The following is a 25,948-nucleotide window of genomic DNA, read 5'->3' as shown; positions in this document are numbered from 1 at the left end:
AAGATGGGAATGATATGCCCCCTCGAGAGATTGGATGAAAATGTTTGGAAAGATCACAAACAATCTCTCGATAAGAAAGAAAGGATAGAATGGATTGACCGGATAGGATAGAGTGATAGAGTCACCGGATAATGAAGACTGACTCTGGAAACAAGGGCTAGGGCTAGGGTTAGGACTAGGGTAGTCTATAAGATAGACCACAAGGGGAAAAAATCCTCATTGTCATCCACACATCCAAAAGATCAGAGTGCAAAGAAAGAATAGAGCAGCAACAGTCAGCAGCGATGGCATTGGTGCATAGATTCGATTGCGTTTGCCGATTTTAGTCGCCAGCAAATGTAGGAGAGCCGGTGAGTACCACAAAACCTCCTTGTACTTTGTCGCAATAAATGTTGCCATTAATGCATGTTAGGTAGAGCATTTAATGTATTTTAGATATGTCAAGCCAGGTCAAAAAAATGCTAAGGCACGTCTGTGTTGGTGCCTAGCGCATCTGGGTTGGCTAGGCATGTCTATGTTTGTGCTAGGCACGTCCATGAATGAAATAGTGTTTGCATCATATGCGAGCATGTCTATGTATTTTAGGCATGTTTATGCTATATGGGCGCGTCTCTATAGAGCATAGGCACATCTATGTATTTCAAGCATGTCTGTGCAGATCAAGTGCATATGTGTAGTATGTAAGCGCATTTATGTCTTAAATGTGTGTTTATGTCTTAAATGGGTGTTTATGTCTTAAATGTGCATTTATGTCCTCTAGGCCAAATCGACAGTTCTGTGATGAACATACGCTATCGATTGGATAAGCTGCTGAGAGGATACACTCAAGCAGGTTCACTAGGGAAGACTAGGATAGCAAATAGGGCCAGGATTGACAATTCTGCGATACAACATACGTTGCCAATTAGGAAACTACTCAAGAGGATACACTAAAGTAGAGGCCTTAGGATAAGATAGATTGAGGCACTTTGTGATGAATAGGGAGTACTAAAAATAGCAGCACTTTGTGATGAACATGGAGTGCAAAAGTGAGCAACACTTTGTGATGACCAAGGAGTGCAAACACGTAGTACTTTGTGATGAACAGAGAGTACCACTAGGATAAAAAGCAACACTTTTTGATGAACAATGAGTGTCACTGGGATAGAGCACCATATGATAAATATAAGCACTAGGATAAAGAGCAACATTTTGTGATGAACAGTGAATGCCACTATGACTGACATGATTGATTTGCTTGACTGCAAGATTACCTACCTATGTTTGATTCATGAGAGAGATTCTCATCGACAAAGAGTTTGCGAGCAGAGCTGACAGTTGAGGAGAGAGCAGCAATTCAGGCTATGGGAATGCGACATATTTTGTATGTGCCTGAGTTTCGAGTGAACATGGGATTGCTAACTGCACTGGCTGAGAGATGGCACTTAAAGACTTGTAGTTTTCATTTGCTGATGGGTGAGATGATAGTCACCTTAGAGGATGTTTACAAGATTCTAAGGATATTGATCGATGGGGGGTTAGTTCCTTGTGATCGAGACAGAGACAGCGATGCACTGAGATGAGTGTTTCAGGATCCAGGACTGGAGATGACGGCTGGACATGTGGCATGGGACATGATGACATAGATTGGCTTGGCACTACCAATAGTACTAGCAGGAGTGATTAGTGGGTTCCTATGTTTGGATAGGGCAACACAGAGACTAGCTGTGCATTGGGGTAGCACATTGGAGATACTGGTGACACAACATCCTAGATTTGCCTGGGGACCATGTCTACTGGCACATTTGTATTATGAGCTTCATTAGTTTGTATACCATGGATCAGTAGGATTGAGCTGCAGAGTGACATTGTTGCAGGTATGGGCTTATGAGCATCTACCCATTACCTAACTGATTCATTTCAGAGGCAGGGGCCATGGGCACAATTTTGTGCATTTATATGATATGATTACATCTCAGCCTCAGATCGAGAGATTGGATTACTGGCACTGGGTCTTTGATGAGATTAACACTGTGATATGGAGACCATACCCAAAGTGTAAGGAGTGGGAGGATGATGCAATGGAGCTGCCATATACATTCAGGAGTAGGTATCTGATTGGGCAGATGCCCTATGTGCTGGAGAGGTAGTTGGTGGATAGGGTGGGTAGGAAGTTTGGTAGGATACAATGGATGCCACGAAGTTTTGGGATGTATGCTTAGACAGTGAGGGATCAGGAACACTTTGGGCCATTATTGTCATATGATCAGGCAATGATGTAGCTGGTAGAGATGATTGCCTTGACTTGGGATATGTGGGAGGAGATAGAGGATGCAGGGATGGAAGCAGAGTATACTACATATTGGGTTGAGCATCAATTTCCATAATTGGCAGACCCAGGGGAGTAGATAGATGGAGATGGTGGAGGTAGAGGCTGACAAAGGAGGTGGGGTGTGATAGGAGAGAGGAGAGTGGCTCCACGGAGAGAGGGTGGAGAAGAGAGATAGGCTCTCATGTTGAGAGGAAAAGGTGGATTATCGTTACAACTGCCAGCAACACAGGGTCCCTGATAGGTATAGGGACAGGGACAGGGGCAGCCACAGGAGCAGCCATAGGTATAGGGGGGAGAGGAGGAGAATGAGCTATTGGATTTGAGGGAGATCTACCAAGGATAGGCACATGAGATCTAGGATCTCGAGCAGGAGAGGGATAGGCTCAGGAGATAGCTGAGGGACACTGAGTGGGAGAGAGATCATGCTATCCAATGTTACACAGAGGCTGAGATAGCACTGAGGGTAGGGAGGTGGGCGATAGAGGACACAAGAGCTAGATACGCCTATGTTCTACAAGCTGGGGAAGAGATAGGCTAATGGACAGACCTGTACAAAGGAGTCGTGCCACTAGAGCAGTGGGCTAGGAGCTACGGTAGACCATTGTAGATAGTGACAACCACTGTAGGGAGGGATAGGAGATAGGCATTGAGTAGTGGGGTCATGGGTCCTCCACCACCACTAGATAGAGGGGACAGGAGAGATGATCCTGGGGTGGGTCCTTCCAGGGCTCAAACTCCATCAAGGCCAGGCAGCTCTGAGGGAGGGAGTTCAGCATAGCCTAGAGGGCTCCCTATGTATCAGTTTTGTACCATTTTGTATGATGACACCTTCGAGTGATTTTTTAGCCATATGTATTTTTATATCAATATATCATGACACTTATGATTATATATATATGAGATTCATCCTTGCAGCAGCTATATGCATGTGTACCTATGTGATGAGATGTTTCATGATGTATGTTTCTATGTGATGGTTATGATATGGATGCAAATATGTACATAACGAAATGCAATATTTTTTTGTTCTTTTATGTTTTATGTGTTATGTAAATGCAAATGTGAATGTATGAAATATAGATGAATCTGATAAAATGCAAATGTAAAATGTGCTAATATTTGTTGTGTGCAAGATGTGATGCAATTGTGATATCTATATGTATGTATGAAATGCTAACATGTGGTAATGCAGGTGCAAATATATGAAATGCACATGTTTTTGGTCTGTTGTTATACTCAGCCATGTGATAGCAGGCTACACAGACTTAAGAAGGACAATGGAAGTCAATCAAGAAAGGGGGATGGAAAATAGAAGATATGAAAGTGAAAGAGCTTCTTGTGCATTATCATCATTGAGCTTTATTATGGCAAATAGGTTATGACAATTGAGGTATATGTTTGAACCAGAAAGTTATTGTACCTGTTTGCATGGAGATCAGATAGTCGCAAACAAAGAATGCCCCGGTTCACACTAGACTCATAGTGTCCTCATATCCTTGGACAAGTCATAGCATTACTAAGAGACAATCCATAGACAACAAAGAAAAATAGGTGACGATACCCATCCTCACTTTTCTAGTCAAAGAAATCCTGGAGATAGAATCTCTAGTCAAAAACATCCTAGAAAAGCTAAAAGACATGTCACAAGAAAAATAAAATCAAAAGAAAACCAAGACTTGACACCAACATCCACTGTAGTCCTCAAGTTTAGTATCTCTTGTTACTTGTATAAGTCTATTTGATTGTGGTCACAATGTTTACTTTCACAAAAGCATAGATAGCACTGAACCATAATGTTGTCTGAGTATATTGAATGATTTGATTTGTTGAAGCCTATTGTTGCTGGTGTGTCTTATCTGAAACTAACTGAATCCATACAACTGATACTTTATTATGAAGAATATTGAACTTTATTACAGATTGGTGATGCAAATGTTCTTTTATTGTGGATTGTGTGCGGATAGACTGAAGAAAGCTGGAAGAAACTATACTCCTCAAAATGTGTGATGCTCTCAGTTCCACACCCATCACTAGATGCAGGATTTGTCTTAGCCATAGATAGAAGCTGATTTATTATGGATGGAAAGAGGTGAAAAAGGGATGTTATTATGGATGGCTAACTAATCTTGGGTAGATCAATAACAAGCCATGACAGGAATGAGTAAGTTTATTATGGATGGATAGATTGTGAGTGTGTGCAAACTAAAAGGATGAAATGGAATCCTGAAGGAGAGAGGAGAAATGTCTCTACACATGGTGCCAGTGACCCCGTTTTCACCATGGTACTTGCCCAGGGCGCCACCAAAGTGGTTTTAACCATTGCACAAAATTTTTTCTATTTTTCAATTTTTTTGTGTCACAAGGTGCCTGTTTGCCAGGTTTTCACCAAGTAATGATTTTTTATGTTTATGATTTTTTTTGGTATTTTTGAATGTTTTGATTTTTTTGTATTTTTGAATTAGGATACTCTGAAGAGCTATGTGTAAAACCTACAAAGGTGCATGGTATTGATAGGATCCTCCAAAGGTTCACCCTCTAGGGTTGAAAGTTGATATGCACCGGATCGATAGGCTACTGTAATGATGTAAGGACCAAGCCAATTTGGTTCGAACTTTCCCTTCTTCTCTCTGTCTTGCTAATTTTTAGGATTTTCTCTAAGAACTAAGTCACCTACCTCAAATGTGTGAGGCTTGACTTTATGATTGTAGTTGCGACTCATTCGTTGTTGATTAGCCTTGAGATGATTAAAAGTAGTTTGTCTTCGTTCATCCAATAGTTCAAGTTCTTGTAAGCGAGTGACGTTGTAGTCTTCATCACTGATAATGTTTTGCAAAGGGACTCGTAAAGAGGGTAACTCAACCTCGATAGGCAAGATAGCTTCAGCACCGTAGACAAGTGAATAAGGTGTAGCTCTTTTAGGTGTGTACGCTTGTGCGGTAAGCCCAAAGTGCAGGATTAAGTTGGATATGCCAATTGCGGCCAACATTGTCGACTGTGTTTTTTAGGATTTTAGAGATTGTTTTATTAGATGCCTCAGCTTGACCATTACCTTGGGGGTAATAAGGTGTGGAGAAACAATGGGTAATATGGAAGCGATCACAGAGTTCATGAACATCTTGATTTTTGAAGGGATGCCCATTGTCGGTGATGATGGAAACAGGAATGCCGTATCGACAAATGATATAGTTGAGAATGAATGTAGCAATTTGTTTTCCAATGATTTGTGTGAGAGGCATGGATTTGATCCATTTAGTAAAATACTCTGTAGCGGTGATGATGAATTTATGACTATTGGAGGAAGGAGGGTGAATCTTGCCTATGAGATCGAGTCCCCACTGACAAAAGGGCCAAGGAGTCACAATTGGTTGAAGTTCTTGTGCTGGCGCATGAATGAGGTCTCCATGAAGTTGACACTACTTACATTTCTTGACAAACTAATATGAGTCTTTTTCCATATTGGGCCAATAATATCTAGTTCTGATGAGTTTCTTGGCTAAGGTAGGACCACTAGAATGTGGACCACATATCCCTTCATGAACTTCATGTAACGCAATCTGAGCTTCATCCCTTTCTAAACATCTAAGAAGAGTGCCATCTAGACCTCGACGGTATATGATATTGGCTAAAATGATGTATTGAGAATATTGGCAAATGAAAGTGCGACGTTGGTTATTGGATAAGTCAAGAGGAAGGGTATTGTCACTAAGGTATGTGAAAATGGAAACATATAACGGGGAATCAGGACTGACGACACATATCATCTTAGTAGGAGTGATCTCATACAAGGGAACCAAAAGGTTATCCACCAAGAACTCATAGCGGGTTTCATTCTGTGGTAGATCGATTAGTGAAGCAATTGTAGCCATGGCATCCGCGGCTCGATTCTACTCTCGTGGTATCTACTCAAAGTCTAACTTCGTGAAATGTTGTTTCAGGTCATCCACCATTCTTTTTTAAGGCATTAATTTTTCATCCTTTGTTTGGTAGTCATCAGTTGCTTGATTAATTAAAAGTCGAGAGTTCCCAAAACATGAAGTTCCTAGATCATCCACTGAACTGCAATTCGTAATCTAGTTGTTAATGCCTCATATTCTACTATGTTATTAGTGCAAGGAAATGATAATCGATATGATTTTGGTATGGAATCCCCTTTAGGTGTTATGAAGAGGATGCTAGGTCCTGCCCCATGCTTTGTGTATGAGCCATCAAAGTATAGCTGCCAAGGCTTTTCATGTGATACTATCAAGATGGATTCATCTAGAAATTATGGTGTTAAAGGAACATCATCTATCATGGGAGCATCTGCTAATAGATCTGTGATAGCTTATCCTTTTATTGCTTTTCTGTCCACATACTCAATGTCAAATTCACTCAAGAGCATCACCTATTTGGCTAGTCGACCAGTAAGCGTTGCTTTATTGAGAAGGTATTTCAATGGATCGATCCTTGTGACCAACTTAGTTTTATGAGTTAGCATTTAGTGTCATAATTTTTGCAAAGCAAATACCAGAGCGGGACATGCATGCTCAATTGGTGTGTAGTTTATCTCATATCCCACTAATGTGCAACTGATGTAGTAGACTACCTTTTCTTTGCCCTCAGCATTTTGTTGAGCTAAGAGTGTTCCCAGTGTTGTTGAAGTAGCAGATATGTATAGTAATAGGGGTTGGTCCAGAACTCGTGGCATCAAGATATGTATAGTAATAGGGGTTGGTCTGGAACTTGTGGCATCAAGACTGGCAGATTCAAAAGATAATCTTTGAGTATTTGGAAAGCCTGTTGACAGTTATCATCCCATTTGAATTTGATGTTTTTGTGTAGCAAATGCTAAAAAGGATGACATTTATTTGCAAGTTATGTTATGAACCTTCGTATGGACTGGAGTCTCCCCTACAAAGATTGAAGTTGACTGATATTTCTTGGTGGTTGCATCTCTAGGATGGCTTTGACTTTTGCTAGATCAGCTTCAATTCCTCTTTTTGAGATAATGAATCCTAGGAGCTTCCCGGAGGTTTCTCCAAAGACACATTTCTTGAGGTTTAATCTTACTTTGTATTTTTCCAACTGATCAAAAATGACTGAAAGTATATTGAAATGTGTATCTCTGTCTATTTATTTTCCCAAGAGATTTTCAATATAACCTTCCATAGTAACGTGCATGAGATCATGAAAGATAGTAGTCATGGCTCTTTGCTATGTAGCACCTACATTCTTGAGGCCGAAGGGCATGACATTCCACCAGAAAGTTCCTCAAGGACAAGTGAATGTTGTTTTGGGCTAATCCTCAAATGCGATTTTTATTTGATTATAGCCAGAGAATCCATCCATCAAAGATAACATCAGATGACCTGCTTTGAGATCTATGATCAGGTCAATATTTGGTAATGGAAAATCATCCTTAGGACAAGCTTTGTTGATGTCTCTAAAATCTGTACATATTCTGATGCTACGATCTAGTTTGCTGATAGGTACTAAGATGGAAATCAACTCAGGATAGTCAATTGGGCATATGAATCTGACATCTAATAATTTTTCAAGCTTTTCCTTGACTAATAATGCCACTTGTGGATGCATCTTTCTTAATTTTTGTTTCACTAGTTTTGCCCCCAATTTGACTATTAAATGATGCATTTTAAAATCCAGATCCAATCCAAGCATATCAGCTTATGACGATGCAAAATTGATTTGTCACTCTATGAAGAAACTTATCAACTTTGATCTTTCTGTCTCTATCAAAGAATGTGCTAGGAATATGTTATGTGGAATTTCTTTTGTACCAATGTTTTTTTTTATGGTCTCCTCTACCAACATAGATGATTTTTATTCATATGATGCCAGGAGACTGTTATGCCTTCCATCCTCAGGTGCCTCGGAGATGTTTTCGCCCTCAGATACATCCTTTCTTTTTACTTTTTTGGGGTCAAACAGCACCACAATGTGGTTTTCACCATAAGACCCTTGATTTGTTTTTATTTTTATGTTTTTGTGACTGGAAGGTCCAACACGCTCACCAAAATATGCCATGCTATTTATTTCTATAGTGTATCATGCCTTATGGTCCCCAGGGGAAAGATCATCTCATATGCTTAGATAATCAATAAAGGCTTTATCATTTTTGAATGTGTCAAACTATGTAGGTCCTTCATGGTCCCAGTCAATAAGTTGGTGGTGAACAAGGGGAAGGCCTTTGATGTTTTCAAAGTTAGTGGGGCTAAGGGTGAAGATGTAGTTATATTCAAGTATGTCGAGGTAGTTATCAAGGTCATCGTTGGCACTCTCCTCATCTATCTCGATTGTGAACAAATTCAAATTGTCATCACTAGTAGCACATTCCAGGATAGGTGTTCTCATTCTTTGTGATTTTGACCTAGAACCTAGAGGTAGGGACTGTGTGGGATCCTCAGGGGATACCTCTTGACCAGCTTTGAATTTTCTATAAAATTCCTCTTCTTCTGTGGGTTCACCTAGTTCTCTAAATGTCTCAGTGAGTTCATAGTCACTGGAGGATTTGTCTAAATTCCACTCCCACATTAGAGTCAGTGGAATAGTGATTCTCTTGTTGAATTTTGGCATCATTGATTTGTAATGCTTCTCCTATCTTTTGAATGTTTTCCTTGGAAGACATGAAACCAAGTCCTTTCAAGAATTCCTTTTTGAATGTTAATTATGGTTGTAAAGGTTCAATGGTGCCTTCCTTTCTTAAGCCAAGATGACTTTTGCCATCATACCCAAATTTTTGTAGGATCTTGAATCCTTTGCCATACTTTTCACATAGTATGTTGATGTGATCTTGTGTATCATTTCTAGGGTCTTTATAAAGCATTTTATATAAATCTTCTTCTTCCATTTCACCCCACTTTTGGAAGATAGTAGGATCCCATTTGAGTGTAATGATGGATATCCATTTAGAAGGATGTGGTTGTCCATATTATTTTGGTGAACTCATAACTTGCTATAAGCACATGGTTTGATTCAAAGTGTATTCACCCATGCCCTTGTCTTGAAATTTCCCTTTAAGTTCACCTTGTTTTGAGGTCAAAGGTTTTAATGATTTAGGATCAATGTATGTAGAAGAAGGGACAACTTCCCTATTGCTTGGAATGATCATCTCAGTTTTTGGTCTCAAGTTATTGCAGTATATGAATGGATTAGGATCACCATTAACTATTATTTCAACTCTATTGTGAGGAAACTTAATGCAATGGTGGTATGTAGATGGGATCACCCTCATCTCATGAATCTAAGGATGTCCTAGTAATATATTGTATGTGAGATCCAGGTCTAGGACATGACAAACCACATCCTTTGTAACTAGCCCAACTATAAGAGGCAAGGTGACTATACCTTTGTATGAACATTCTTCATCATCATATGCTTTGATGGTAATTTTGTTTGTATAATTCACAGGTTTGTCTGAATATCCCAATTTTTTAATAGTGTTCAATGTATAAATGTTTATACTTGCTTCTCCATCTATCAAGGCTCATTTTATTCGATATTTGTGTATGAAGGCTTCAATGTGTAAAGGTGCATTATGTGGCTAACTTACAAAGGTGTCATCAACTTCTGTGAATGTAAGGGAGTGTGGAATGGAAAGGTATCCCACCATGGCTTGAAATTGGTCCACATTCAAATCAGTGGGGACAAAAGTGTCTCTCAAGATTTTGTCAAGAATAGCTTTATATGTAGGGGATATGTATAAGAGCTCAAGGATCGAGATAAGGGCGGGTTTTTTCCCTAACTATTCTACAAGGTCATACTCTGGTTTGGTTGATGAAGAAGCTGTGGTTTTAGCTGGAGCACCTTGCAAAGTGAATTTACCTTGATGAGTTGTAACATTGCATTCATAGGTAGGTTCGGAAGAAGATCCAATGCCTTTTAGGACAATCTTGGGTCTTTGGGCAGAATTCTCAAACATTTTGTCCTTGATAATAATCGTAGAGACATAATTGTATATTGAAATGTGATTGATAGTTGAATCATAGTTATAAGATGCTATGGTATAGTTGGCTTGGTCATCGGTGACTTTAGCTTTTCCCTTGTCATGTTTTGGGAATGGTTCCTTAAACATTGCATGTTCTTGATTGGATGAATGTCCCTCAATCTCAATGTCACCTCTATCAATAAGGTCTTGTATGATATTCTTCAATTGATGAAAATTTCCTATTTTATGACCCTTTCTCTTATGAAATTCACAATACTCATCATCATTCCACCAATTTGGTTTAACCTTTGGCTCATATGGAGGCAGATTTGGAATCATTATTATTTTGTTTGCCACTAGATTCTTGAAAACTGATTCTAGTGGTTCTCCCAATGGGGTGTACTTTCTTCATGATTTTGAAGTTGTTTGAGTATTCACTTGTTTGTTTGTAGAGCTTGATCCTGAGAAAATGATTTTGGGTCGCACTGTATTAGCATCAACAACACCATCATTGACTGTGTTCTTGTTTTTATTCCAAAATCTTGGCTTATCTTTTCCTTTATATTCCTCTTTGTTTTCTTTGAATATTTTGATGACTCCTTGCTCAATTAGGACCTTTTATGTTGCTAAACCTTTTTCAATAACATCCTTGAAGGTGGAAAAACAATCTTTTCTCAAGTCATAACCAATGTCTTTGTTAACATTCTGAGTGAACATCTCTACCATTTGTTTTTGTGGAATTTCACAAGAGCATCTACTCGCTAGATTTCTCCATCTTTGTAAAAATGATGAAAAAGATTCTCCATTCTTTTGTTTGGTGTTGCACAAAGTAGTGACTAATATGTCTATCTCTATGTTGTATGATAAATGTTGGATAGGTGTCTCTGCTAGATCACCCCATGACTTAATTCTAGGTAGGAGTTGGGAGAACCATTCCATAGCTTGATCACCTAAGCTCTGTGGGAATAATCTCATCAAATATGTCTCTTCTACTACTACCTCAATGCAGGCTATGAAAAACTATATTTTATGTTCCTTAGGATCTCCTTTGCCTCTGTACTTATCAAACTTAGGTGTCACAAAGTGTGTAGGAAAAGGCGGCATTGGAATGCTTTTTTCAAATGGATAGGGACATATGTCTCTCATTGTGTAAGTTGTCTTCGATGTATTTATGTCCTCCATTTTCTTTTGTAAGTCCTTAATTTGCTGCTCCAAATTGTTCTTAGGTGGACACTGACTTCTTGGACCATACCCCATGCCTAAACCACTAGGTGGAGGAGGAGCATGTTGCATATATGGATGATATTGATCATACACATGTTCATATGGAGGAGGTCTATAATGATGTTGCATATATGGACCACTTGGTATAGAGTCATGATGAGGAATGAAATATCTTCTTTGTCCATGTATACCATACTCTACAAGTATTTCATGAGTTTGTTCTAAGGTTTTGCCCCCAAATTTGACATGGGGTTTCCTTGTGTCCAAATTTTGATCATGCCTTTGGATATCCAATTGCCTTGGTGGTTGATCCTTAGCATTGGTATGTGATTGAGCATATTTTTCTGCATAAGACTCCCATAATGGTCTGCAAAGGTGAGTATCATATGCCTGACCATGTGTGTATGGGACCTCTAGTTTTTGAAACAAATATGATGGTGATTCATGCACCATATGTGGTCCTCTATTGCCTCCACTATTAGGCCTCCTTGATCCATGTTGAGGTGAGTTTGTTGCAAAGGTCGATTTTCCATTATTTGAGACATGTCAAAATCATGAGGGATCTTGGCTCCACTTTGTGCCATCACTTGTAAGAAGTATTGTCTATCTTTCCTCATTATTTCCTCAACCAATTGATTGAAACAAGGATCCATAATGGAGTCTTCCACTTCTACTGAATGTACCAAAATGTTGTCCATATTGTCATTGTGTGTATCATTGTTGTTTGTATTTTCCATGTTCTCAACATTTGGAATGTTTCTATAAGCATCCATGTCAGGTAATGTGGTATGATCAGAATTGAAGAAGATATCATTCTCATACTCATAAGAACTCATGTTTGCAAACTCTTGAGCCTCTTTAGCTTCTCTCCTAGATTTTTGTGAACGGGTTTCAACCATGAACTAGGTCTTGACCAAGATGTTTGAGACTAGATGAAAATGGAAAGAGTATGGAGGACCAAGAGTTGGATGGAATGTAAATGAATTTGAAGTTTACTTGCAATGTCCAAAGTGTAAGACCAAGTATGTATGTATTAGAGTAGGTGTGGCTTCCAAAGAGATGACAGTTACTCTTGATGAGGTAAGTTGATCTTGACTCTAAGTAAGACCAAATGAGACCCAAAGGTGATAGACCTTGATGAGGGACAACTTAGCAAAATGTTGTTGTATGTAGTGTGTTGAGAAAGTATGATGAGGACAAGCAAGTGACCTTTTGACTCAAGTTTAGAAAAATGTGAATGTAATGCAAGATGTAAAGAAATGATGGACTTTGTGAGAACCAAAGACAGGTTGAATTCTAGATGAAAACCTGAAGAGATAACTTAGGAAGCTCAATAAGTCTAAAACTGACTGTTCTTGTTTGCTGGGCTGTAAAGTTTTCAATTCTGAACACAAACGTGCTTGTATACTTCAAAGATGCAAATTCCTGACACGGACATGGTTCTGTCAGACACAAATGCATTTCTAAGATTTTGTAAATGCAATGTTTCTCAAGAGAACATAGACGCATTTTTTCCCTTAACAGACATGGTTATATGACATAGACATGGTTCTATCAGACACATACATGTTTCTGAAAACTGAGTGCAATTTTTCCAATCTGTAAAGTTGCTTTTTTGCAACCAAATCTGAATGTTTGACTGTTTTCCGTGAGAAGAGGATGTTCGGTGTGGAGCCTGATCAGTCTCCAAGTGGAAGATTGTTGAAATATGGCAACTGATCAGCAAAGTACTGTACACTCAGCACGTATCCTCGCTGGGAGTTTTGCCCTTTTTTTGTTGATGAAAACCGACATTGTAATAAAACCCTAAAAAAGGCCGACTTTGTTTTGTTGCCCTAAAAACGCATGTTATAAGCGACTGGGATGCTTAAGGCATTGTAAGGTTGATGTACTATTTTTGCTGGATAATAAGAAAGATTGGACGGCTGTGTATGGTGGACGTAACCCATTCTGGGTGAACCACGTTAAATCTCTGTGTTATCTGTGTCCTATTTTATTTCTTTATCTTTTGTATTTAAATCTGCATATAATTGTTAGTTCATATTTGCTTCAGATCTGCTTGAAACTCTAACAATTGGTATCAGAGCGAGGTTTTCTGTAAATTGGCAGGACTTTCAGATTTCAGTGGGAGCAATGGAGGATTCCAAATTGAAGGTCGAAAAGTTTAACGGCCAGAATTATCAGTTATGGAAAATGCAGATGGAGGATTACCTATATCAAAAGGATTTGTGGCGGCCATTGGAAGGAAAGGCAAAGAAACCGACCACAATATCAGATGAAGAGTGGGACATTTTAGATAGAAAGGCACTGGGATCCACTCAATTGTGCCTTGCATCGTCTGTAGCATTCAATAGAACAGAAGCAAAAACGACTGTAGATTTGATGGCAACATTGGCTAAGCTATATGAGAAACCCTCGGCTTCGAATAAGGTATTTCTTATGAAGCGTTTGTTTAATTTGAAAATGAGTGAGGGAGGATCTGTAGCAGAGCACTTAAATGAATTTAATACAATTACCAGTCAATTGTCTTCGGTAAAAATTACCTTTGTAGAAGAGGTTAGGGCTCTCTTGATTTTATGTTCTTTTCCAGAAAGATGGAATAGCTTGGTTATGGTTGTAAGTAACTCTGTCTCTGGTAAAAATAATTTGGTATTTGATGATATTGTTGGTGTTATCCTAAGCGAGGAAATGTGAAGGAAAAGCATAGGTGAGACTCCAACATCATCGGGTAGTGTTTTGAATGTGGAGAACAGAGGAAGATCAAAGGAAAGAGGAAAAGGCCCTGGGAATGAGAAGTCACGAGGGAAGTCAAAGAAAGGACGCTCTTAATCTAGAGGAAAGAAAGATTGCTGGTACTGCGGAAAGCCTGGTCATCTAAAGAAAGACTGTTGGTCTCAGAAAAACAAAGAAGGAGACAAAAATGAAAATGATAGTAAGGAAGTTAATATTGCAAGTAATACTTTACAAGATGCTTTAATCTTATGTTTGGATAATGTTAATGGTTCTTGGGTAATAGATTCTGGGGCTTCATTTCATGCTACACCCCATAGAAAATATTTTCTAGATTATGTTCAAGGTGATTTTGGACAGGTATATTTGGGTGATGATGAGCCCTGTCAAATTGTTGGAAAAGGAAAGATAAAGATCAAGTTGCAGAATGGTAATAATTGGTTTCTGCAGGAGGTAAGACATGTTCCTAATTTAAGAAGAAATTTAATTTCTACAGGGCAACTAGGTAGTGAAGGTTGCATAGTTACCTTCTCAGACAGTATGTGGAAGGTCACTAAAGGATCATTAGTAGTAGCTAAAGGTGCGAAGGTAGGCACATTATATCTGTGTACTGGTAACACTTACTCTACCTTAGCTTCTACAGATAAAGTTACTGCAGGGACAACAACAATAAATGTTGCAAGAACAGATTTGATAATGTGGCACCATAGGCTTGGGCACATGAGTGAGAAAGGGATGAAAATCCTTCACTCCAAAAATCTATTGCCAGGACTAAAGAAGATTGATTTAGAGTTCTGTGAAAACTGTGTTTATGGTAAACAGAAAAGAGTCAGATTTCTCAAGGTTGGGAAAGAGAAGAAGAGTGAGAGGTTAGAGCTTGTACATTCAGATGTATGGGGACCGGCTCAGGTATCATCTCTTGGTGGCTCTTGTTACTATGTTATTTTTATTGATGACTCAACCAGAAAAACATGGGTATATTTCCTAAAATAAAAATCAGATGTTTTTGAAACTTTTAAGAAATGGAAAGCTTTGGTTGAGAATGAGACAGGAAAAAAGTTGAAGTGTCTCAGATCGGATAATGGAGGTGAGTATTGCAGCAAAGCATTTGAAGATTACTGTTCTTTAAATGGGATTCGCAAGTAGAAGACAGTTCTAGGAACTCCACAGGAAAATGGTGTGTCAGAGAGAATGAATAGGACCATCATGGAACGTGCGAGGAGCATGAGATTGCATGCTAGATTGCCCTTACATTTTTGGGCAGATGTTGTACATACTGCTGTCTATTTGATAAATAGAGGACTTTCAACCCCTTTGGATGGTGGTATTCCAGAGGAGGCATGGACTGGTAAAAAGGTAAATTATTCTTTTCTAAAAAATTTTGGTTGCAAAGCTTTTGTCCATGTTGATAAAGAAAACAAAACCAAGCTTGATGCTAAATCTGAGAAATGTACCTTCATTGGATATGGGATAGATGAATATGGCTATCGGTTATGGGATTTTGAAAATAAGAAAATAATTAGAAGTAGAGATGTTATATTCAATGAGAAGGTTATGTATAAAGAATAGATGCAGAAAAAGAAGCATGAATAGGACAAACAAGAATATGTGGTGTTGGATGAGATTCCTGAAAATGAAATGCCACAGGTACCTGATGCTCAGCAACAACAGATTGTCCCACAAACTTCTGCAAGTGTTAGACATTCTACGAGGACAAGTAGACCACCTGAAAGATTTTCTCCTTCTTTATATTCTATTTTATTAACGGATTCTGGTGAACCAGAAGAATATGAAGAAGCAATGCAGGTCGATCCCAAACAACAGTGGCAACTAGGCATGAAAGAGGAGATGGACTCCTTGATGAAAAATAAGACTTGGGACTTAGTCCCTTTACCTGCAGAAAAAAGAGCCTTGCCTAACAAATGGGTTTATCGGCTGAAGGAGGAGGAAGGAGGTCAGAAAAGATATAAGGCCAGACTTGTGGTAAAAGGTTTTGTACAAAAAAAGGGTATAGATTATGATGAAATATTTTCTCCAGTTGTAAAAATGACTTCAATTAGAACTGTACTTAGTCTTGTGGCTGCAGATGATTTACATCTTGAACAATTAGATGTCAAAACAGCTTTTCTCCATGGAGATTTGGAGGAGGAAATTTACATGTTGCAACCACAGGGATATGAGGTCAAAGGTAAGGAGAACTTGGTGTGCAGGTTGAAGAAAAGTCCGTATGGCCTAAAGCAAGCACCCCGACAATGGTATTTAAAATTTGATAGTTTCATGGCTGAACACGGTTATCATAGATGTCATTCTGATCATTGTGTATATTTTAAGAGATTTGATAATGGCAGTTATATTATCCTGTTGCTTTATGTTGATGACATGCTTGTTGCTGGGTCTAACATGCAACATATAAATGATCTTAAACAGAAATTAGCTAGGTCATTTGCTATGAAGGATTTGGGTGCAGCTAAGCAAATTCTCGGTATGAGGATTACATGGGACAGGAAAAATAGAACCTTGAATTTGTCCCAAAGTGAGTATATAAAGAAGGTGTTGAAAAGATTTAACATGTAGGATGCAAAAGCAGTTAGTACACCTTTGGCTAGTCATTTCAAACTGACTAAGGAGATGTGCCCAAAGGCACAGGAAGAGGTTAATAAAATGTCTAACATCCCGTATTCATCAGCTGGTTGCAGTCTGATGTATGCAATGGTATGCACAAGGCTAGATATTGCACATGCAGTGGGAGTTGTGAGCAGGTTTACGAGTAATCCGGGTATGGAACATTGGAATGCTGTGAAATGGATTCTTTGGTATTTGAAAGGAACTACTACGAAGGCATTATGTTTCAAAGGATCTACTGCTGCTCTAAGTGGATTTGTTGACTCTGATTTGGCGGGTGATATTGATTCATAGAGGAGTACTACAGGGTATGTTTTTACTATAGGGGGAACTGTAGTTAGTTGGATTTCTAGGCTGCAAAAGGTTGTTGCACTTTCAACCATTGAAGCTGAGTATGTTGCTACTATAGAAGCCAACAAAGAGATGATTTTGTTGCAATGTTTTTTGAAGGAATTGGGTCAGACACAAGAGGATAGCCCATTGTATACTGATAGCCAGAGTGTCATTCATAGCCAGAGTGTCATTCATCTTTTCAAGAACTCTGCTTTTCATTCAAGGACAAAGCACATTCAGCTCAGGTACCACTTCATCCGGACTATTTTGGAGGAGGGTCAGTTACGGCTTGAGAAGATTCACACAAGTGAGAATCCTGCCAATATGTTCACAAAGGCAATTCCATAGGAGAAGCTGATTTCTTCATCAGTTTTTTTTGGTCTTCTTGATTGATAATTGTGGAATTTATACCAGTCAAATCCTAGTGTTTTATCTAGCGGATGTTGCATGTACAGTGGTGTTATGTAGTATCAGTCTCCAAGTGGGAGATTGTTCAGTGTGGAGCCTGATCAGTCTCCAAGTGGGAGATTGTTGAAATATGGCGACTGATCAGCAAAGTACTGTATACTCAGCACGTATCCTCGCTGGGAGTTTTGCCATTTTTTTGTTGATGAAAACCGACATTGTAATAAAACCCTAAAAAAGGCCAACTTTGTTTTGTTGCCCTAAAAACGCATGTTATAAGCGACTGGGATGCTTAAGGCATTGTAAGGTTGATGTACTATTTTTGCTGGATAATAAGAAAGATTGGACGGCTATGTATGGTGGATGTAACCCATTCTGGGTGAACCACGTTAAATCTCTGTGTTATCTATGTCCTGTTTTATTTCTTTATCTTTTGTATTTAAATCTGCATATAATTGTTAGTTCATATTTGCTTCGGATCTGCTTGAAACTCTAACAGAGGATACAATGTGGATGAAGACTCAATGTTTTCAAGTGTTTAGACTCAACTTGACTCAAAAGAAAGTGTGTTGTTTGATGTAAAATTGTTTTGCATACACTTGAAAACACAAAAGACACAATGTTTTGATGTTTGGTCTTAAATGTTTGATTGTTCAAAATAAGACAAGCACAATTCTTATGGCTGGCCAGGACAATAGTTGTTGATCCCACATGGGGTTTCCCCTGAGGCTACACTATTCAAAGTGGATACTTAGATGCTTGACCCCATTGGATCCACCCTCGGCACTCACTTCTCAGGGCAGCCAAGCATTAGTCCCCATGAAAACTCTTCGTGGAAAACTTTGTATCTCTACTAAGAACCGTATGTGTGTGGGTTGCTCTAGAGGTCCAACCTCCTGACCCAACAACTAGAAGGATTTTGGCTTCTAAAACAAAAAGGTGCTAAGAAGGGCATCTGCTTGTGTGGCCATACATGTGGCACTTTCAGCTCTATAAGTATAGAAGGCTCCCAATCGGTAGGTGTTAAACCCTACAACTAATCAAATAAATTTGATCAAATGGGTTTATGGGGAGACATAGTGTCGGTATGAACTAATCAACACATGTTATCCATAGTTTTCATCATGAATATAATTGTTTATAGTGGTTTGGAAGAGGATGGTTTTTCCTCACTACCACTTGGGTTGTTCTCTCCTCACTAGTAATCCTAATGACCACATAGGGAGACAGACCCTCTAAATATTAGACAAAAAGTGTCGATTGCTCAAGACACAAAAGATACTGGCTAAATTTTAGTGCACCAATTGAAGTGTTTGCTAGTCTATGAAAACAAGGCACACAATAAAGATCAAAAGCCCTTGCCAAGGTCCTACAACAAAGATCTATTAGTAGTTTAGATTATTTGAAATGATCACCCCTTCCTGCAAGCATACAAGTTAGGTAAATTTTAGATCCAAAAGACTTTGTCAAATAGGGGCCTTCGACAAAATGATTTTTCTTTCAAAACAAGCTGCACCAATTTCGTTAGCTAGATCTGAAAATGTTAGATCAATATAAACCAGATCTAAAATCTGAATGACGAAAAACCGAATCAAAGAAACTGAAATGCAAAAGATAAACATTGACATAGTTATCAGTAACACGAATACTATAGAAATACGCAAACGCACCTAGATATGACACAAACGTGCCTTCTGAACACAAATGTGGCCCACAAACACAGACATGTCTGGAGGCCTCGCAGACGCAATTAGAGAACATAGGCGTTGCCTTGTAATCTACCAAAAACAAGGTAAAATAATGTTGAAGCTGCAAACATGATTCCAAATGTCACAAACGTGACAGAAAATCGAAAATGTGATTCAAAAGTGCGCAGATGCAAAAATATCAAAATGTTGTCGAAAATGTCACATCTACAACTTCAAATGCACAAAATCTACAACAAAATATGTTAAATGCAAAAGGGACAAGAGTCCCACCAAGCATGCCAAAATGTATATGGTGAAAAGTGGAAACAACAATATTGAAAGACTAAATGAATTCAACCACAAAACCCTAGCCTCACAACAACAAAGATCCACTGTAACATATGAAGATTACCTAAAACAATGCAAATCAAATGAAATCACAAAGATTATACCATCACATGTCCAATAGGGTTTGAATCTTCATTCTTCCTATCTCCATTGATCTTGTTTGATATATTTGCTCTTAGACTTTATGTGTGCAAACGAGCTCAATGAAGAACAAAAATATGTTTGCAAGTAGGCTTGATCGCATATGAAATTTTGAATGCTAGGATGCTTGATTAGAATCATCGGGTTGGTAAATGAGGGAAGCATCTCCTTATATAGAAGACACCATAAGAAATGGAGGGATAAGATTGAGAGGTGTAAAAGATATATGGTCGGCTATGATTAGAGGGTCGGTAGAGAAAATAAGAAAATAATGAGAGGGTTAGTAGTGTAGGAATTAAGAGATGAATGACATGTGTCATAGGTAGAAAATTTTAATTAATCAATTAAATAAATAAAGATTTATTTAATTCATAGAGGAAGTGGGATCAATTAAATAAATAAAAGTATTAATTTAATTAAGGAAAAGGGGAATTTAAATAAATAAATGTATTTATTTAAATGAGAAATAAGGCTAGAAGAGGATAAATGAATTAATTAAATAAATAAAGATTTATTTAATTAATATAAGAATTAGGCTAAAATAACTAAATAAATAAAGATATTTATTTAATTAGACATGACAATTTTAGGTGTGTACAGTTATTAATAAGAGACATGCCATTTCAAACAAGGAATAGATCACAACCAAGGAACAAACATGTTGTTGCATGAAAGATAATCCTATGCAAGAAAGGATATCACATTATAAATAATGCAACCCAAAACAAGAGGTAATATCTTCAAAGAGAAAGAGAAAGATAGAAGAGGGAACACAAATCCTCTTGGAGAGATCATTCATAAAATATCTACCTTTTCAAGAAAGGAATAGGTCCTAACCAAGGAACAAAGATGTGCTCACATCCAGGGTAATTCCATGCAATAAAAGACATCAATTTATTAATAATGTGGTCAAAAAGAGAGGAAATGGTGAAAAGATATTTGATAGAGATAGAAGAGAAGCATGTCACTACCCCAAGATATTTGATGTTGAAAAAGCACCACCTCTAATGGGTCAATGACAAAGAGCCATCAATTAAGTTAACTACTTGTGTCATAGGGTGAGGAGCAAAATAAGGTGAGAGGAGTGCTAAGGAACTACCTTTTCACCTAGAAAGAGAGAAAGATCTGTTGGAAGACATATACAAGCATGATCATATTGTTCTTGAAAAAATTCCTTAAATTATTTACACTTTCCAAGAGAATGAGAACCAAAATGATGAAAAAGACAATATCCATTTCCTTATTTATGTGTATTGCTAAATTTCACAAAAGGAAAGACAACATTCTTATCACACATCAATCTCCAAAAGATTATAGTTGGTAATATTTCTTGATCATTCATGAATATGGGCTTATTCTTTTGAGATTGATTAGAAGAGTTTTTATTAGAATAAGAAGGCTTGTCTTCAATGAGTCTAATAGTTCCATTACCAACTAACTATTGTATACCCTCTTTAAAATCAAGACAAAGACTAGCATCATGATCATAAGTTTGATGAAACGAACAAAAATGAGTCTTTAAAGAAGAAGCTCTTTTAGCCTCTTGATGCATCCTTTGTCTTGCAAGATGATCTTTGAAGTTTTGAATCCTTAGAGCATAATCCATAATAGATTTATTACTATTTCCTAGGCCTTATATGGCAACTTGTGTAGGAGGGTTTATAGGGACTCAACTGCCTTGGTCAAATTTCCCAAGTTCTTGTCCTCTAAAACCTTGTTTTCATATTGTGTTAAAGCCACTCCTATAAGATTCTTTTGATTGATAAGGTGGGGGAACATTATAATAAATTTCTTTAGAGTTTGTAGTGTAAGGATGTTTAAAAGGAATAAAATGATTAGTAGATGAATAAGGAATATCTTGTGAAGAAGGAGGATTTTCCTTTCTTTCATCATGCATATCCTCTTTGGTAGATTGGGAAGGGAGATCCTTATAATCTAAGATGACATCTTTAATTAATGTTATATGGGGAGAGAGAGCATGAATGAAATGAATGACATCATCTTCTCTACAAATGCTTTGATGTAAAAAGATAGGCTCTTGGAGAATAAGGAGGATCTATAGAGATAGAAACACCCATATTTTAGCCTCCTTGCACAAGGGTATGTGTGTGAGAAGAAGATGGGGCCATGTTTCTCTTCAAGCTTTCTCTCCAATAGAGAGATGATTTATAGCAGAATTAGGTTGTTCTTCATTCTCATTAGATACCCTAGGAGAGGTACGAGTATTAAGTGTTTTATGGACATTTCTAGGATTGGGATCTACAAAAGAAATACATTTTCCTAGAAACATCACCATAAAGAAATATAAATGATAAACGGATGCTTTAAGATCTAGTTTATGAAAAGAAAGAAACTTAGAAATTCTAAAAAAATAATATGTCCAAGTGCTCTAAATGAAAAGAAGTAACATGAAATAAAAGAAGTCATTATGTGTCAAATGATTATAATAAATGTACGTAAAAAGCAATGTAATCAGATGTGAAATAAGAAATAGATCAAATTCATTGATTGCCATGACAAAAATGAATTAGAATTTTATCAATTAAATCTCTTAATTTATTTAAATTAATGAGATTGACAAATTTAATGATTAAATGAGAATTTGGAAATTGGAATTTGCAAAAAAAATTAAGAAAATGATTATCCCAATTGAAATTTAAAATTAGGATTATGTAAAAGTAATATCTTAATTGAAAATTAAAATTATCCATAAGAGATTTAAATTTAAAATTAGGGCCTTACGAAAACAACCTCTTCATTTTAAAATTCAAATTTAAAATGTTGAAAGAATTAATTTAAATTTAAAAATTAGGGTTCTTTTAATTAACATCTTAATTTTAAAATTTAAATTTAAAATTATCCTCAACAAAATAAAATTAAAAATTATTGTCAAATAACCACTTACCACTTAATTTTAAAATTTAAATTTGAAAATAGATATAAAATTGGAATTTGAAAATTGAAAATTTGGAAACTGTAAAAGATTAATTTAAATTTAAAAATTAGGGTCTTTGTAATTAACCACTTGATTTTAAAATTGAAATTTGAAATTGAAATTTGATCCAAGATTTTAATTTTGATTTTGAATTAAAATAAATTTGAAGACGGGGATTCAAAATTTAAACAACCCACAAACTCAATTTTTAAAATTAAAAATTAGGGTTTTTGGGATTAACCACTTAATTTTAAAATTTAATTGTGAAATTTGACTTGTATATTGATATGTGTTTGGAATGTGTTTGACCCTCTTTTATAAGTTGAATAAGTAAAGTGTTGGAATTGAACATAAAATAAGAAGAAACAATGAGCTACAAATTAAGGATTCAGACATGCACCTAGATCTGAGAAGTTTGAGATGATTCGAAGCCGCTTTGTGAAATCTACCAAAAGTAGCATGAATCGTGTGTTTGGACTAGGGCGCCCACCTTCTTAGTCCTCAAAATTTTTGCACACCAAAAAGGGTTTTTCCATCTCTGCAAATAAAGATTAATTCTCAAAAAATAGTGTCACACCTATTTCTTGCACACAAAAAGAGAGGTAAATGTGTTGGGAATAAGGGTTTGCCTAATTAAAACTCCTATTTGGAATAAAAATTGAATTAAATACTACAAATGCTTGAAATAAATGATGGAAAGGTATAATTTTACATCTACAATACATGATGATGATGCTTTGCTTCTTGGATGTAATCACATATGTTGTATGAAATGGCATGAACATAACAGAATCCTAACACACACATTCTTGCAAATGAATAATGTAATAATGCTCCGCAATTGATAGATGAGGAATATGTAGCCTCGAGGAATGCTTGAATGTACTCTCCTTTCCTTTTCCTTATGATTATCTATCATGTGTCTTTGCCTTATGATTATCTTATTATTATTATGACTAATGAGACAGGAAGACCTCTTTTATACTTGCCTATTGTAAAACTTATTAATTTTTTGACATAAGCCGGCATAAAGAATGTTTTCCCATTCAAATTTGGGATAGGTTCTAGTGGCCATAATAGGTCCCAATTAGGGAGGACCAAGGCGTGGCGCCTTGGTCTTACCCTAATTTGGGATAGGGACAAGGTGAAAACTGGGAAAAAGAAGCTTAGTTGCATGGGGGAGGCATAAATGGGTCCCGATCAAGCATGGGGATGAAATCGCTAAGGAAAGGACCCCTAATGTGGTCAAAATTGCACAAGGTGCAATTTTATGATGCTACAAGTGGGTGCTTCAAGAAGTCTAGGTATTCTATGGAATCCTTGGAAGATATACATTATGATAATAGAAGAATGTAATTATTGGATATTAAAAAATTGTGGGATGCTTAATAGATAATACTAACTTGAAGGACTTGCAGGAAAGGAATGGTATTTTGACATGGACAAATAGGAGGAAATATTTCATTAACATCATGGAAAGGATTAATAGATTCCTACTATCTAATAACTGGGATGGCCTAATAAAATTTAATGATGTCTCCCTACTCCCATTGGTTGCTTTAGACCATTTCCCAGTCTAAATGCTTGGATCCAAGGTCAAACCCTTATACAAATACCCTTCAAGTTTCAAATTATGTGGTTCAAGGACTCAAGTTTGGAAGGCCTTATAGAAACATTGTGGAAAGAGGTAAATTACAAAAGAACACACAGAAATGTGCAAACTAAACAGTAAGCTAAAATATGTGAAAATGATGTTAAAAGGATGGAATAAAAACTGCTTGAGAAATATTTTTCAAGAGAAAAGGAGAATAGAAGTTGAATTAGAGAATCTCAATGAAAAAATAATAAAGGGATGGGAGAAATAGAATATGAGAAAGAGAGATGCCTCAAAGCTAATTTGCAAGAAATTTTAGCAAGAGAAGAATGATACTGGAGATAAAAATCAAGCGAAGTATGGCTATAAGAGGGGGACATGAATACAAAATTATTTCATAGGGCCTTAGTTTCTAAAAAGGAAAGAAGTAGATTCACGGAAATAGATAGGACAAATGGAACAAGAACTCAAAATATAGAAGAGACTAACAAAGAGGGACTGAATTTTTTTAAAACAATTCTTAACACAGTACCACAAGAGGATAAGCTAATAAGATAGGAGTTATTAAGTGCAATCTCTAAGGTTATAAAAGATTAGCAAAACCAGGATTTGCTTAGATCAATATTAGAAGAGGAGTCAAAAATAGCAATCTTTCAGATGAATCTGGATAAGGCCCCAGGCTCTGATGGGTTTCCTCCTAGTTTCTTTCACAACTTTTGGAATATAGTGAGCCAGGATATACATAAAGTAGTGGAGGAATCAAGGAAAAAGTAAACAATCCTAAAAGCCATAAATCATCCTTTCCTAGTCCTAATACCAAAGAAGAAAGTGGTGACATCCATGGGGAACTTTAGACCAATTGAATTATGTAATACAACATATAAGATAGTATCCAAATTAATTGCCAACCACCTCAAAAATGTTTTAAATATTCTTATATCAGAAGAACAAAGTGCCTTTGCCCCAAGAAGAACAACAAAAGAAGGTATCATTATAGCTCATGAAGAAATCCACTTAGCAAGGAAATCAAAATAGGTAGGGATGATTATAAAACTCAACATTGTGAAATCATTTGCAAAGGAATGGATTCAATGGTTAGATGTGTGAATATCAACTCCAATGCTTTTGGTGTTAATGAATGGTGAAACTCATGGTTATTTTATGTCAAAAAAAGGTATAAGGCAAGGAGACCCAATATATCCATTTTTATTATAATCATGGATCAAGCTTTGGGGAGAGGTATAAATAAGGGGAAAAGGGAAAATGGTATGTAATCAAGGTATTTGAGGGAGTGACCCTTGTAACCCACCTGCAATTTGTGGATAATACTATGTTCTTTGAATAATTTGATAGAAAGGAAGCGAGGTAAATTAAGAACCTACTCAATAAATCTTGTGTCGCTTCTAGCCAACAAGTCAATTGGAGTAAGTCTGAATTTTTTTTCCTCAACACCCAACCAAGTCTTCAACAGGATTTGGCTAAGATCGTAAGACTAAACATTTCTAACTTCCCAGGGAAATTCATAGGGATGCCACTCTTTCAAGGAGTGAACAAAAAAAGTATTGGCAAACACTAGTTTCTAGATATGCAAACAAGATGAGTGTTCAGAAAGGCAAATGGTTGTCGATAGCAAGAAAACTACTCATGATAAAATAAGTACTCTCAGAACTTTCCATATACTCTATGTCATGCC

The sequence above is a fragment of the Cryptomeria japonica genome, chromosome 7 (assembly GCF_030272615.1).
Source record: "Cryptomeria japonica chromosome 7, Sugi_1.0, whole genome shotgun sequence".
NCBI lineage: Eukaryota > Viridiplantae > Streptophyta > Pinopsida > Cupressales > Cupressaceae > Cryptomeria > Cryptomeria japonica.
This window is presented reverse-complemented; position numbering follows the sequence as displayed.